This window comes from Peromyscus leucopus, unplaced genomic scaffold, assembly GCF_004664715.2.
Source record: "Peromyscus leucopus breed LL Stock unplaced genomic scaffold, UCI_PerLeu_2.1 scaffold_765, whole genome shotgun sequence".
Taxonomy (NCBI): domain Eukaryota; kingdom Metazoa; phylum Chordata; class Mammalia; order Rodentia; family Cricetidae; genus Peromyscus; species Peromyscus leucopus.
In genome coordinates, this window is record NW_023505690.1 from 6,901 (window position 1) to 20,598 (window position 13,698).

Genomic DNA, 13,698 nt, shown 5'->3' on the forward strand with positions numbered 1-13,698 from the left:
GATCTCTGTGAGTTCAAAGCCACATTGGAAACAGCTGGGCGTGGTAACAAAAGCCTTTAATCTTAGAAAGTGATGGCAGAAAGCAGAAAGGTATATAAGGCATGAGGACCAGGAACTAGAGCCTGGTTAAGCTTTTAGGCTTTTGAGCAGCAGTTCAGCTGAGAGCCATTCTGATGAGGACACAGAGGCTTCCAGTCTGAGGAAATAGGATCAGCTGAGGAATTGGTGAGGTGAGGTGGCTGTGGCTTGTTCTGTTTCTCTGATCATTCAGCGTTCACCCCAATACCTGGCTTCAAGTTTGATTTTATTAATAAGATCCTTTAGGATTCATGCTACATCTACAGTACATTGTTTTTGACCTTGAAATGGGAAGTTGTGTGCCTCTCCCTCTTGCTAGTGTATAAGAATCCCATTAGAACTAAACTCAAGACTGCTGGTTTCTTTCAATTACTTTTCAGTTCCTCACTCGCCCATTCAAGGGACCCCTCAATAGGTTGTGACAGAAACCCAACACTGGTGGTCCCCCAACAGGCCATTTCAATTTCCCCCTTGAAAGAAAAATGAAACATGAATGTGCCTCTATAAGTGACTTTGAAGAGACAGGTCTTATTCAGCATTGATGTGCCCTGCTGTGCCATAGTTCTGCTCCTGATCCCTCCCATCTAAATCTGTGCCCCTTTTAGTCAAACACTCTCCCCTCCCTTCCCACCCTTCCCCACTCCATGCTATGTTATCTTCTTGTAACTCAAATTTCCATGAGGGGGAAAGTGGAATTGGACCATCTAATGTGCTCAACATCCTAAGATACTGGCTTCTGAGTGGTTACAACTTGTCATTTTCAAAGCATATTAAAATAGCTTAGGCAAAACACAGCAGAGGAATGCCTGTGTGTGGACCAATCAACTGGGCTTCTTAGGACTCGACTGTCCTCTTTTTTCTTTATAGCCCCTGACACAAAGATTCAGGTCTCACCTTGGGGTAGGCAGGCAGTATCAGCACAGTGCTCTGAGTGCATGGGAAATTCACTTCTTTATCAGCTTCCAGCCCCTGAGTGACCTGGATCCAGAGGTTGTGGGTACAATCTGGGGCTGGTCACTATGCATGTCTGCCCCTGTGGGTTGTTCCTCTGTGGAGAGGCCCATGTTCAGAAACCCTATGGGTTTCCCATTCAGAGGTGGCTCAGGGGAGAACTCATCAGACAGGCTATCCATTGAATTCATGTTGACTGCAATGTCCCCTGTAGCAGGGTTGATGATGCCAGCTGTCAATAAATCTCCTTTTGGGACTGTGTTATCTGAACAGGGCATCATCTCCAGGCTGGAGTATCTGTGGAACATTGCATAGCTTCTGCATCCCTTGCCTCTGATTAGAAGAGCTAGTTCACTAGCTTTCCTCTTCAAGGGGAGAGGGAGGCTAAGGGGACCTGCAGGGATCCTATTTAGCCAGGACTTAGCTTGCTCATGGCTATCCCCACAACTCCATTGGTATTTGAGGATATTTATGGTTGTTGTTCTTTGTTTGCCTGTGTTTCAGGCATGACACAGTCTATTCACAGGTAGAGCCGATGGTGCACATAGTCTCCACAACCCTTGGAAGGGTTTCCTTAGTGGCAGGTGGCACATGTTCTTGAATATGGTCCAGTCAAGGTTGGTCTACAAGCTAATATATTGTTAGCCTCTACCAAAAGGGGAACATGAGTAATTATGCAATGATAATGTGGCAGGGTTTTGACAAATGGTAGGGAATGGGGCACATTGTGGTGGTGATGATTCTGTGCATAGCATTAAGGATGGTTTCTACATATGGAAAGCGCCCAGTGACCAGGACACATAGGACAATGCCCAGGTTCCACAAATTAACTGCCAGTCCATCATAGGGTTTCCTTGCCAAGATTTCTGGGGTACAATAGAGCAAGGAGACACAGGCCTACCCCAACATATGCTCTCTGCAAGCTGAGTGGCCATACTAAAAATCTCAAAGCTTGACCTGGCCAGCTCCATCAATGAGAAGGATATTCTCTAATTTAAGATCACAATGTACAATGTGTCTTTGGTGGAGAAAGTGCACTGCTGACATGACCTGTTGGAATACTGGTCCAGTGGTCTTCTCCTTTAGATAGTCTATCTCCCTGATGAACACCTCCAGATCTTTTCCTGCAACATACTCCATGACCACATAAGTCATTGTCAGTCGGTCAATGACATGAAAAAAAATGAACTGTGTTACTGTGTTCCAAAGATTGTAGGATTTTTTACTTCAGAGATGAAAGATGTTTACTTCAGAGATGATGTGAGCCAGAGCATTGTAGTGTTTCTCAAGGATCTTGACAGCCACCTGTGCATGTGTGGGAAGTTGGTAGGCAAGCTTCACCTCCCCAAATGCACCATAACCTAGAGATGTTAAGATTCTGAAATCCATTCAAGGATGTCCTATTCCAGGGGCTGGCCATGATGTTCAATTCAATGTCAGTCACAGTATTTTGTGGGAAATTTCAGGGGCACACAATGCTAGAAAAAAATAATATAGTTTTAGGATGGAAGTTCATGGCTATGAATTGTCTGTCTTGAAATCTGAGATATCCCAAATGACCTAATGGTGCCTTTAAGAGCCAAGAAATGCAAGAAAAATCCAGAGGATAATTTATATAAAGAAACTGAACAAGAACATAGTGTGTGTTCAGACTCTAGGGAAGGGTCCTTACTTACAGTGCCCACTGAACTGTTCTGCTATATGGAAAGTAGCTACAACTAAAGTTAATATATAAAACAATCAAACTCCACAAACAGATATATGACATTTTCTTCTCCTGTGGATTTGGGCAAGAAGAGGGCTGAGCATTTATAAAAGAAGAGTATTTGTCTCAGAGTGGAAAAAGTGAAATAGAGCAGTGGAGTTTGACCAAACTGCTGGTAGGCATATATGGGAATGTTATAATGAAATTGCTATGGGTAGTATACAGTGACACATGTTCTAAACAAAGAAAATTGAAACCAAATTTTTTTAAAAAAAATAAACACTAAATGAATTTGAAATAGGAATTTGGGTAATAATGAAGAAATATATAAGACATTCACAAATCAAACCTAGAATGTAAACCAATAACATAAATGTAAACATAAAATAGCAAACCTTAACCTCTAGGACCAAAACCAAGAACCTGGAGACAAACTCACTCTAGCAAGGTCCTGTAGATTGGAGATTCCTAGTCTATCAGAGCCAATTTAAGTCCATTTGCTCTGTAGACAACCAACAGCTACTCCAAGATACAAAGGCAGGAGCCCAATTCAGGAGTGCCTAACATGGAATTGTTAGTGTTCTTCATAATGCCTCCTTGTGATGTCACCACAAGCAACTGACCAATCATGGCTGGTCAGAACTGACAGGGGTTTGGATCAGGTTCTGTATCACAACCAGTGCCCTGAATATTTTTTCTCATGACTGGCAACAAATCCCAGACCATAATCAACTCTAGGGAGGAAGGGTTTATTTGTACACAGGCCTTCAAGAGACACTGAAGCCATGGTGGTGGGAGCATCTTCTTCCCTATAGAGCTGGTAGTTAGCTGGCTGGTGACCCTGCATTTGAATTTGCCTATCCCCCAAGTGACACAGATTCTTTAGCTAGCTCCACATCCATGTGTTCCACAAATTCCCAAACTAGAAACCAAGTACTCAACACATCTGACATTTAACAAAACCCCTGTGGTACTTTGGATTAGAGATGTCTCATACAAACTGGTCATTTGAACACATGGCCACACAAGGACAGTTGATGGTACAGTTGGGGAACTTTCTATGGTAGAGCCTTAGTGGCAAAAGTCCATCACTGGGACTGTTTTTGAGAGGAATCAGCATAGTCTTCCCTTGTTCTCCCTGCTTCCTATTTGAGTTTGAGTTTGTGACACTTTCAGAGTCTGGTTTTGCCTTCAAGATTCAAGCTAGCTTCCATGCCTCTGACCCTCCACCATGGGCGCTTAACCCTCCAAAAATAAGCCAGATAGACATGCTCTTTCTTTCTTAAGATTCCATGTTTATAAACTTTTAGTGCAACAGAATAGTAACAATAAACAGGGGCTTAGCAAAGCTGGTTGCTCCCCATCCCACCACGTTGCCCAGAAGTCAAGGCAGATTCATTGCTGCCACACAGTCACACATTGACTGTGTCTCTCCCACCCACCTCCACCAGTGAAACAATGACCACTGCAAGGAGCCTAAAATCCAGGTCCCTTCCCCTGCCATGTAGCACATGTCTCATATTAAATAAGCCTGTTTCCTGGTGATACAGGACCTCCCCTTCCCCAGAATCCTTGAATTCCATGGAGGCATACTTTGTCTGATGGGAATGAAACTGCTTCAGACTCCCACTGTGTGGTCATCATTATTAGAGTCCTTTTGGCTGGATAGAGGATCTCTCCTAGCACCAGTCCCTCTGTATCCTCTCATCTTTCCTTGCTCCCTACTAAAGAAATGAACTCATACAACAAGGAGTGATACAAGAATCAGTGGAAAACTTAAAAGTCTAAATAATAAAACTAGACAACACAATCTGAAAGAACCAATGGGTTAACGATGTCTTCTATTGTTTTTAGGAAAATTCACTGATGAATCCAGCAATCTAATTCATAACGGTAACCATCAACAAGTATTCCAGTAGTCCATAAAACTGATGAAAAGAATACTTTCAAATAATTTAATAAAACAAATTCTTCTTGTAAAGCCTTTACTCTCTAACCAAGTAAAGATACCTTGAAAAGAGACAAATATCTGACTGAGTCATTGTCTAAGAACATGGGAATATCCTTAAGGAGAGCACTAGATCCTTTACTTCATTGTCAATGACACGTTAAAAGACCATGTCATGGCTTCTTCATGATCAAGATGCCTTTGCTGGGAACACAAGAATCAATCCACATACAAAAATTGACAGAGAGTATAGCAGAGTCATAACATAAAGTGAAAATAGTCACCCATGAAAAGAAATAAAATGCCACAGCAAGGGACAAACATGGAACTAGAGAAAGTTTTATTATAAACAATCCAAATGCCAAACAGAAAACCAAGGAAACTCACTTTTTCAAGTATCAACCAGTTTTGAAAGTCCTAGTCTATGAGAAAGAATTGAATCCAACTGCTCATCCACTAAACAACTCCTTCTTTGTAGTACAAGGACAAAATCCAGTCCCAGAGAGCACCTTTTATGGACTGGTATCCAGCTTACCTCACAATGAGTCCTTGTGATGTCACATGCAATGGGCCAATCACAGCTCAGGAAAACCTAAAGATTTTTGTTTTTGTTGTTGTTGTTGCCCCCTCAGTTTCTATCCTGAACAACTATACTAATTCTTCTCATGGCTGTGATCAAATAGCTTTAAACAATTTACTTACGAGAGAGGAGCTTCTTTAACCTCAGATATACATGGGTCTAAGGCAATATAATGGAAAATTTTGTGGGATGGACATCAGGAGTGTGATGCAGTTGGTTACATGGTATTTTCATGCCCTGTTCCTCCCACCACCTAAGATTTTCTGGTAGGTTCTATGTGTAAGAATTCCACAGTGTCCACAATAGCACAACCTGGTGGGGATCAAGCACATAAATCTATGTGACAGTGGTGGACATTACACATCAAATCCCTTTCATGGACCCTTGCCCCTTCAATAATATTAATAAATGTAACAGAAAAACTTACAATGATAGACTGGAGAAACTTTGAGCTTTTGATGGCAATGGGCACAGGTATATTAACTACATACAGCAGAACGTGTATGGGTTTTTCATAGAATTTCACATGAGCCAACAATGTTTGAAGTAGTTTTTCTTTTACATACTGAGCTTACCACATCTGCTTACAGGGTCAAGGCTTTTGGGCTGACATTTAGAGTGGTAAATTACAGGAGAGCCACCCACCATGGGCCCAGAGCTCCCTCAGTAGGCCTTAATAAAGGAATAGTCTTGTAACCTGAATGCAACTGCATAATCAGAAGCTTAGTTTCGGATACTCAGTACAATAGCCCTATTTGGTTTTGAGCCATCTTTCTGTGTAAATGGATGGATGTAGAAATGATTTTATTAAGTGAGAGAATCCAGGTCTGGAAAGACAAATGCCAGAGATAGTCTCCATCAGCTGATTCTGGCTCCCAAACTTCTGAAGGGAGTATAAAACATGTGGGAACAGAGATGGGAGGGGATACCAACAGTACATGGCACCTAGATTTTTATGTCTAGCTTTGGTTGTATGTATATTCTTCTTATGCAACTAGATATCATATCATCCTAGGGATTCCCCCTGAGATCCTCCTAGGGTGATTGAACCTGGCAGGAGTTTAAATCTAGTCCTCTGTGTATATGTTGGACTTTTGCTGTGTGGGATGAAATGTCTAGAAGTAACATACACATATTTATATATGTGTATAAGGGATTGCTAGAGCATGGCCTGTATATAGACTGTGTGTGTGAAATAGAGAGACACAGACACAGACAGAGAGACAGAGAGAGCTTTTCAGTGTAAGGCAGGAGACAGTCAGCGTGACCTAACATCATCCCTGTGTGTATGTATGGTGTTGGCAGTAGAGGATGAGGTACCTAGCATGATGTGACACTTAGCCATGAATATGTGTTTTAAGTTTTGCTTTAGGGAAGGTTTTACTGAGGAGGACATGATACTCTAGTCATATACGGGTCCATTGACTATAGAGGGATATACCTAGCAGGTTCTGAGATTTGTGTAGGTTTGACTAGGCTGTAAGGGTCAGGCTATACAGCAGGACCTGATAGTGACCCACATATGTGTATGAGGGTCATTGGCTGTAAGGTAGGTGTCAAGACCTACTTGGTATCAACTTATAATAATTAAATCACCCTCCTACACACACACACACACACACACACACACACACACACACACACAGTGAGGTGTCATGTCCTGATGGACTTCTTACTCTTTTACAACCCTAGCTCTCCACACAGGGCTAGGTGTCAGGAGTAGCAATGTAGTCCCACCCTATAGCCATGCCATATACATGTACATGGCTACTTGTCAGGTCCTGCTAGAAATTTCCTTTATATACAGCAATGCCACACACACCCAGAGGTAGGTGCCAGGTCCTACTAGGTACCCCTCTCCTAAATCCAAAGCTCTATCCATAGGGCTAGGGGAAAACTAATGGGACCTCACAGCCTAATGAGGATTCCTACTGGCCTGCATGCATGCTTGCTTGCATATGTGCATGTGTGCATGCATGTATTTGTATGTTTGTGTCCTTATATGTTTGTATGTGTGAGTTTGGAGTTTTGGTGTGGGGGAGGACATACCTAGGAGATCTTCAAACCTAACCATGTTTGTGTTTTTTGAACTTTGGTTGTAAGGGTAGAGACAAACACCAGAACCTGACATTTGCCTTATATGAATCTGGGGAGCTCTATCAGGGGTGTTTGCCTGTAGGTGAGAGGGTTCCTAGCAGGATATGACACCTAGCCCTGTGCATCGGATTTAGCAGTATGGCAGTGGATCTCTAGGACATGATGGCTAGCTGTGTAGGAGAAATATTGGCTGTAGGGAAGGGTGGACCTAACAGAAGCTGACACATCCCTGTTTGGATGCTTTGGATCTAAGGCAGTTGAAAATCTAAGTGGGCATGCCACCAAGATGCAATAATAGTGTGTGTGTGTGTGTGTGTGTGTGTGTGTGTGTGTGTGTGTACTTGTGGAGGAGGGGTTATGTAACAGTACCAGACATATAGATTCATGTAGGGTGGGAGCTTTGCTTGTAATGGAGGCAATACTTTGAAGGAGCATTCAGATAGCATTGGCTGTAGGAAAAGAACACCTAGCAAGAGAAGAACCTACTTGGCTGCATGTAAATAGGGCTTTGGATTTGGCTGTATGGGGGATCACAGGACAAAACACCTAGAAGTATATGTGGGGCTTTCATTGTATGGTGGCTACCTTCTAGGACTTGATTGGTAGCTGAGAGTTCTTTGAGTATGTGCATGGGTTTGTGGGAACATACATGCCTAAGTGTGTTTCTGAGTGTGTGACTATGTACCTAGCATTTGATTATAGGGTAGGGGTGGCATATTGGTCAACTAGCTGTGTAAGTGCATTTGGCCTTTAGATATAGGAGAAGAGGCACCTAGCAGGACCTAAGTAGACAACTCTTGCTCTAATCAAGTGGGAATAGCAGATCTTAACATGGTCCTCTCTCTTTCTCTCTGACTCTGTCTCTCTCTGACTCTGTCTCTCTCATCTGTATGTGTGTGTTTGTGTGTGCTTCAGTAGGTAGGGTATGGACTCCTAGAAGGAGCAGTACATAGATGGCTGTGTATAAATAGGGCTTTGGCTGTATGGGGGAAACCTTGAAGGACCTGACAGCTAGCTGAGAGTTTATGAGAACATGCATGGGTTCATACAAACATGTGTGACTGTGTGTGTTTGTGAGTGTGTGGCTATGTGCCTGTATTTGACTATAGGTGAGGGGTACATATCAGTACTGATGAACTAGCTGTGAAACAGCCACTAGATTAAACATAGATGCCAGGGAGTGGTGGCACACACCTTTAATCCTAGCACTGAGAGGCAGAGATCTGTCTGGATCTCTGTGAGTTCAAAACTACCCTGGACATGAGATTGAATCAGTCTGGGAGAGAAACAGAGCCAGGCAGTGGTGGCACACACTCGTAATCCCAGTACTTGGGAATCACACGCATTTAATCCCAGCACTAGGAATGAAGTAATATGGCTGGGTGGAGAAATGTATATAAGGCATGAAGAGACAGGAATAATGCCCTTTTGGTTGAAGTTTTTTGACTGCAGCCTTTTTGGCTAGAGAGCTTTTTCGGCTGAAGGCTCAGAGGCTTTCAAACAGAGGATTCACAGAGTTGGTGAGGTAAGACATGGCAGTGGCTTGTTCCTTTGTCTCTCTGATCTTTCAGCATTTACCCCAAAATCTGGCTCCAGGTTTTTATTACAAGACCTTTAGACATTCAAGCAATAGGTTTTCCTTGCAAGGCCCTATGCACCATTGTGCTCATGGTACTTCAAGCCATTACAGACTAAGTAGCTGGCTACTGGCAGAGTGCCTGTCCTCCCATACAGGTGTAAGAAGATGTTCACGCTCTTCTCCACAACCTGTTACTCCATATTGGTTTGGGGACAGAGGATCAGAGGGGAGAGATGTGCTACTAGCCCCAATTTATCCCAAGATCCCTCTGAATCCATGCCTGGGCTGTCTCCTACTACACCTTTGCTCCTCTGCATCATGAGCTCAGTAACCACCTTCCCTGGAATTGAAAAAGGCTGCCTTTGATGGCACCACGCTTATTTGTCTGTAGACCAGTGTTTAGCCTAGACCAGATCTCAGAAAGTTCTCTCCTACAACAGGACCAAGCTTAGTGATCTCAGTGCTGCCTTCAGCCATGTGAGACCTACAGATGAGCCCTGGCATTCACTCTCCTCTGAGTGTCCACTCTTAATGGCAGAGAGCAGTGATCTGCTTGGAGAGTTTCCATGACAACCCTGAAGGCAGCTTTCACAAGGGAACATCCAAGCAGACAACCTGGCTGAATGCCCTAGCTCTGTGGTCATTGTTGCTCTGTCTAAGCCTCACCCCTGATGTGGGATCTGGATAAAATGTAGTTCTAAGACTGCTGCCTAAGTCATGTGTCCACTGTGCCCCAGGACAGACCAGCAAAACCCACCTTCCAAAGTGGAGCAACATCCCAGCATTCCATCCACACTGATACCCATTTCCTTCCAGCCTGCTGTCACTTTCCTGTTAGGAGACAAATATGGATCTGATAAACACCCCACACTAAGGGTCCTTCACCAACAGCAAGACTGAACCAGCATGCAGTGGTACTGTGTCTCCTGTGATGAGAAGGACAAAGGGACATAGGCAGGCTGCAAACACAACAGCAGGGAGGAGAGGAGGGGGAGGAGGAGATTTACCTCTGCCCCAGTGTGAGGAAACATCTCCCTTGGACCTGACCTTGAAGGGAAAGAAAGGTAAATGTGTACTCCTTTTCTATGTTTATGTAGACTGGCCCACAGGGGCTTCTCATTCATGGTTTTGGCACAAAACTCCATTCTAAAAAGAACGCTATGGAGGCCAGCCCTGGCATATATCCCTTGTTAACTATGGGTTCTTGTGAAGCCTTTGGTAAATGTCTTACCTTTTCCTGTGCTAGACTTCTTTGCTGGGTTAGTAGACACACTGCCATGTGGACTCCCTCCTGGGCTCCCACTTTGGCTGTGGCACTCACACCTTGACAATTCCCACCCCATGTCTCAACCCTCATAGAGGCTTATCACTTAAAGATAACCACAGATGCCCGGGACCGAGAAGCTTGGACAGTAGAATTGGAAATTCTCACAACAGCGAACAAAAGAACACACCCAAGTCCAGATACATAGATTAATTTGCTGCTCTGCTACTATGAGTAAACACTGACCAAAAGCAAGGAAGGGGAGGAAAGAGCTTATTTCATTCACAGGTTCCAGTCCATCATGAAGCAGAAGCCCAGGCAGGAACTGAAGCAGAGAACACAGGGCTACACTGCTTACTGACCTGCTCTCCATGTTGGCTCACCCTGCTTTATAAGGCCCAGGATCTCCTGCTTAGAGTCACATCCACAGTGACCAGGGCCCCCATACTCAACCATAAATTAAGGAATTGCTCCACAGGCCAGTCTGATAGATACAATTCCTCAACTGAGGTTTCTTCTTCCAGGTGACTCTAGTTTGTGCCAGGCTGACAAAAACTATCCAGTACACACATTAAAGTCAGGGTCTGCACATCATCATATCATCCCTTATCCTGTTTCACATCTCGCAAAAAAAAAGATAATGCTAATTTTATTCATTAACTTTCAATGTTTAGAGATTATTAATTACAAATAATTGAAATAAACACTATTATAATTCTTTACTCTCACATCTACATGAATTACTTAGTGAATCACCACAGCAGAAATAAATTTGGAGTCATTCGGTTGATTCCCAAGGCCTTGGTGACCTGTATGCTAAGGAAAAGTGCCACACACCTGTGTTAGCTGAGATCCTGGGATCTGGAGAATGGATCCACCTGGTTTGAGGTTTTGGTTGAGGGTGAAGTCCACCCCCCTCCAAGAATTGGTGTAGGAACCCAGGTGGGCCAAGCTTTCCTTCCAATTTTGGGCATTATCTGTTCACCTGAGGAGGGGTTGTTTCAGGGGTGTGTCCGAATGCCAGGGCCATGGCTGACAGAGGTAGCAGGTGTGGTTCCTTGAAGGGAACGAGGCCCAGGGCTTCAGGCCTGGATGTGGCCCACGTGCTCTGTTGGAGCAGTAGTTTAAATGGAGCTGAGTTTCCAGGCCCTGACCTCTCCTGACTTCGTGGAAGTCCTGCGGAGGTTTGTGTGGCTGAGCCATGGGCCCTTCTTTCAACCTGTCTGCACCTGCAGTGGAGCCTAGGGAGGTGAGGATTCTGCTTCCACTCATCCAGCATATCCCAGGCCTGGTATGCATCCAAGAAAGCCTGAACCTGAGGGCTAGCTGACAGGGACAGATGGACAGAGGGACAGAGACCCCGGAGGGAGGCTTTGTGGGGCCAGAGTGATGGAAGAATACTAGGATGGTGGTAGTGTGATTTATCTGACTTTTTAAAATCATAGTGTTATTAAATCTTGTTCATCTTAAAAATGGTTTAGGATTATTTTTTCCTAGAGGATTTACTCTCTAAATAGACGTAAATGATGTAGGCAACACAGAGCAAATGTGGAAATTATTAAAATGCTGTCAGGTCATGGTAAATGTGTTTCTTATGTTGCTTAGTATTCCTGCAGACCTCTGAATCCTGTGGTAGTTATTTCCAAGATTGGAGTTCTGTTTTTCAATTTGAATGCATCTGTCTATGTTGATTTTTTTTCAATGCATGAGTTTATCTGCCTAGTTTTTGTGTTTATGTACCTGTAATCCATCTACTCTAGTCTCTTAAGGCACATATCATGGCCAGGGTCTCCAGCAGGACAATGTTCTCTACCCTATTCCATGCTCACTCCCATAATTTGGTGTCTGCCCCTCCAGGCACCAGAACTCCCTTGAAGTCTTGGGCCTTGGCGAAGACTGGTGGAAAAACCTGGCTATCGGGTACTACTTGTGCAGTCTTGGAGCCATAGGTATGTAATCCCTTTTTATGTTGGAGTGAATGGGATTTAGTATTTTGTTCCTTTGGGAGATCAATTATGTTGTATCCTGTCTGTCCTGGGGCTCACTATTAAGCTCAGGCTAGTCTTGAACTCTTGATCCTTCTCCCTCTGCCTCCGAAGTCTTGTCATGACAGGCTTGCCCAGCCACACCTGGGTTATGCACTGATCTGTGGTTGTGCTCTACATTTGTGTTCATGACAGACACAGGCTTGTGGTTTCTGCTGTTTGCTTATTTGAGTATTTGTGAAATGCTGGCTTCAGAGGATGGGGTAGGAATTGTTCCATTAGATTTTGTACTCCAATGTGATTGTAGGGAGTTGTAGAACAAGAACTCAGAGCTCTTTTTTTATTATTTTATTTTATAATTTATTTTAATTTTACATATCAGCCACGGATTCCCTTCTTCTCCCCCCTCCTGCCCACCACCCCCACCCTCCCACCCCCCATCCCCCGCCTTCCCCTCAGGCCACCCCCCCATTCCCATCTCCTCCAGGGCAAAGACTTCCCTGAGGATTTAGTTCAACCTGGTAGATTCAGTCCAGGCAGGTCCAGTCCCCTCCTCCCAGGATGAGCCAAGTGTCCCTGTATAAGCCACAGGTTTCAAACAGCCAGCTCATGCACTGAGTACAGGACCCAGTCCCACTGCCTGGATGCCTCCCAAACAGATCAAGCTAATCAACTGTCTCACTTATCCAGAGGCCTGATCCAGTTGGGGGCTCCTCAGCTATTGGTTCATAGATCATGTGTTTCATTTCGTTTGTATATTTGTCCCTGTGCTTTATCCAACCTTGGTCTCAACAATTCTCACTCATACAAACCCTCCTCTTTTTCGTCAATTGGACACCTGGAGCTCCACCTGGGTCCTGGGCCTGGATCTCTGCATCCGGTTCCCTCAGTCATTGGATGGGGTTTCTAGTATGACAATTAGGGTGTTTGGCCATCCTATCACCAGAGTAAGTCAGTCCCGGCTGTCTCTCAACCATTACCAGTAGTCTATTGTGGGGGTATCTTTGTGGATTTCTGTGGGCCTCTCTAGCACTTTGCTTCTTCTTATTCTCATGTGGACTTCATTTATCATGGTCTTTTATTCCTTGTTCTCCCACTCTGTTCTTGATCCAGCTGGGATCTCCCGCTCCCCTAAGCTCTCTTTCCCTCAACCCTTGCTATTCCTTACTCCCACTCACGTCCATGTTGTTCAAGTAGATCTCATTTTTTCTCTGTCATTGGGTGATATCCCTGTGTCTTTCTTGGGGTACTGTTTTCTAGGTAGCCTCCCTGGAGATGTGAGTAGCACTCTAGTCATCTTTGTTTTACATCTAGTATCCTAGTATGAGTGAGTACATACCATGTTTGTCTTTCTGAGTCTGGGTTACCTCACTCAGGATGATTTTTTCTAGATCCATCCATTTGCCTGCAAACCTCATGATGTCATTGTTTTTCTCTGCTGAGTAGTATTCCATTGTGTATATGTACCACATTTTATTTATCCATTCTTCAGTTGAAGGGCATCTAGGTTG

The 13,698-nt window shown here is 44.1% G+C and overlaps 1 pseudogene; it reads right to left on the reverse strand.

Annotated features, from left to right (window-relative positions):
• Positions 1-842: 842 nt before the first annotated feature.
• On the reverse strand, positions 843-2,469 carry LOC114708876 (annotated as a pseudogene).
• Between the last annotated feature and the right edge of the window lie 11,229 nt (positions 2,470-13,698).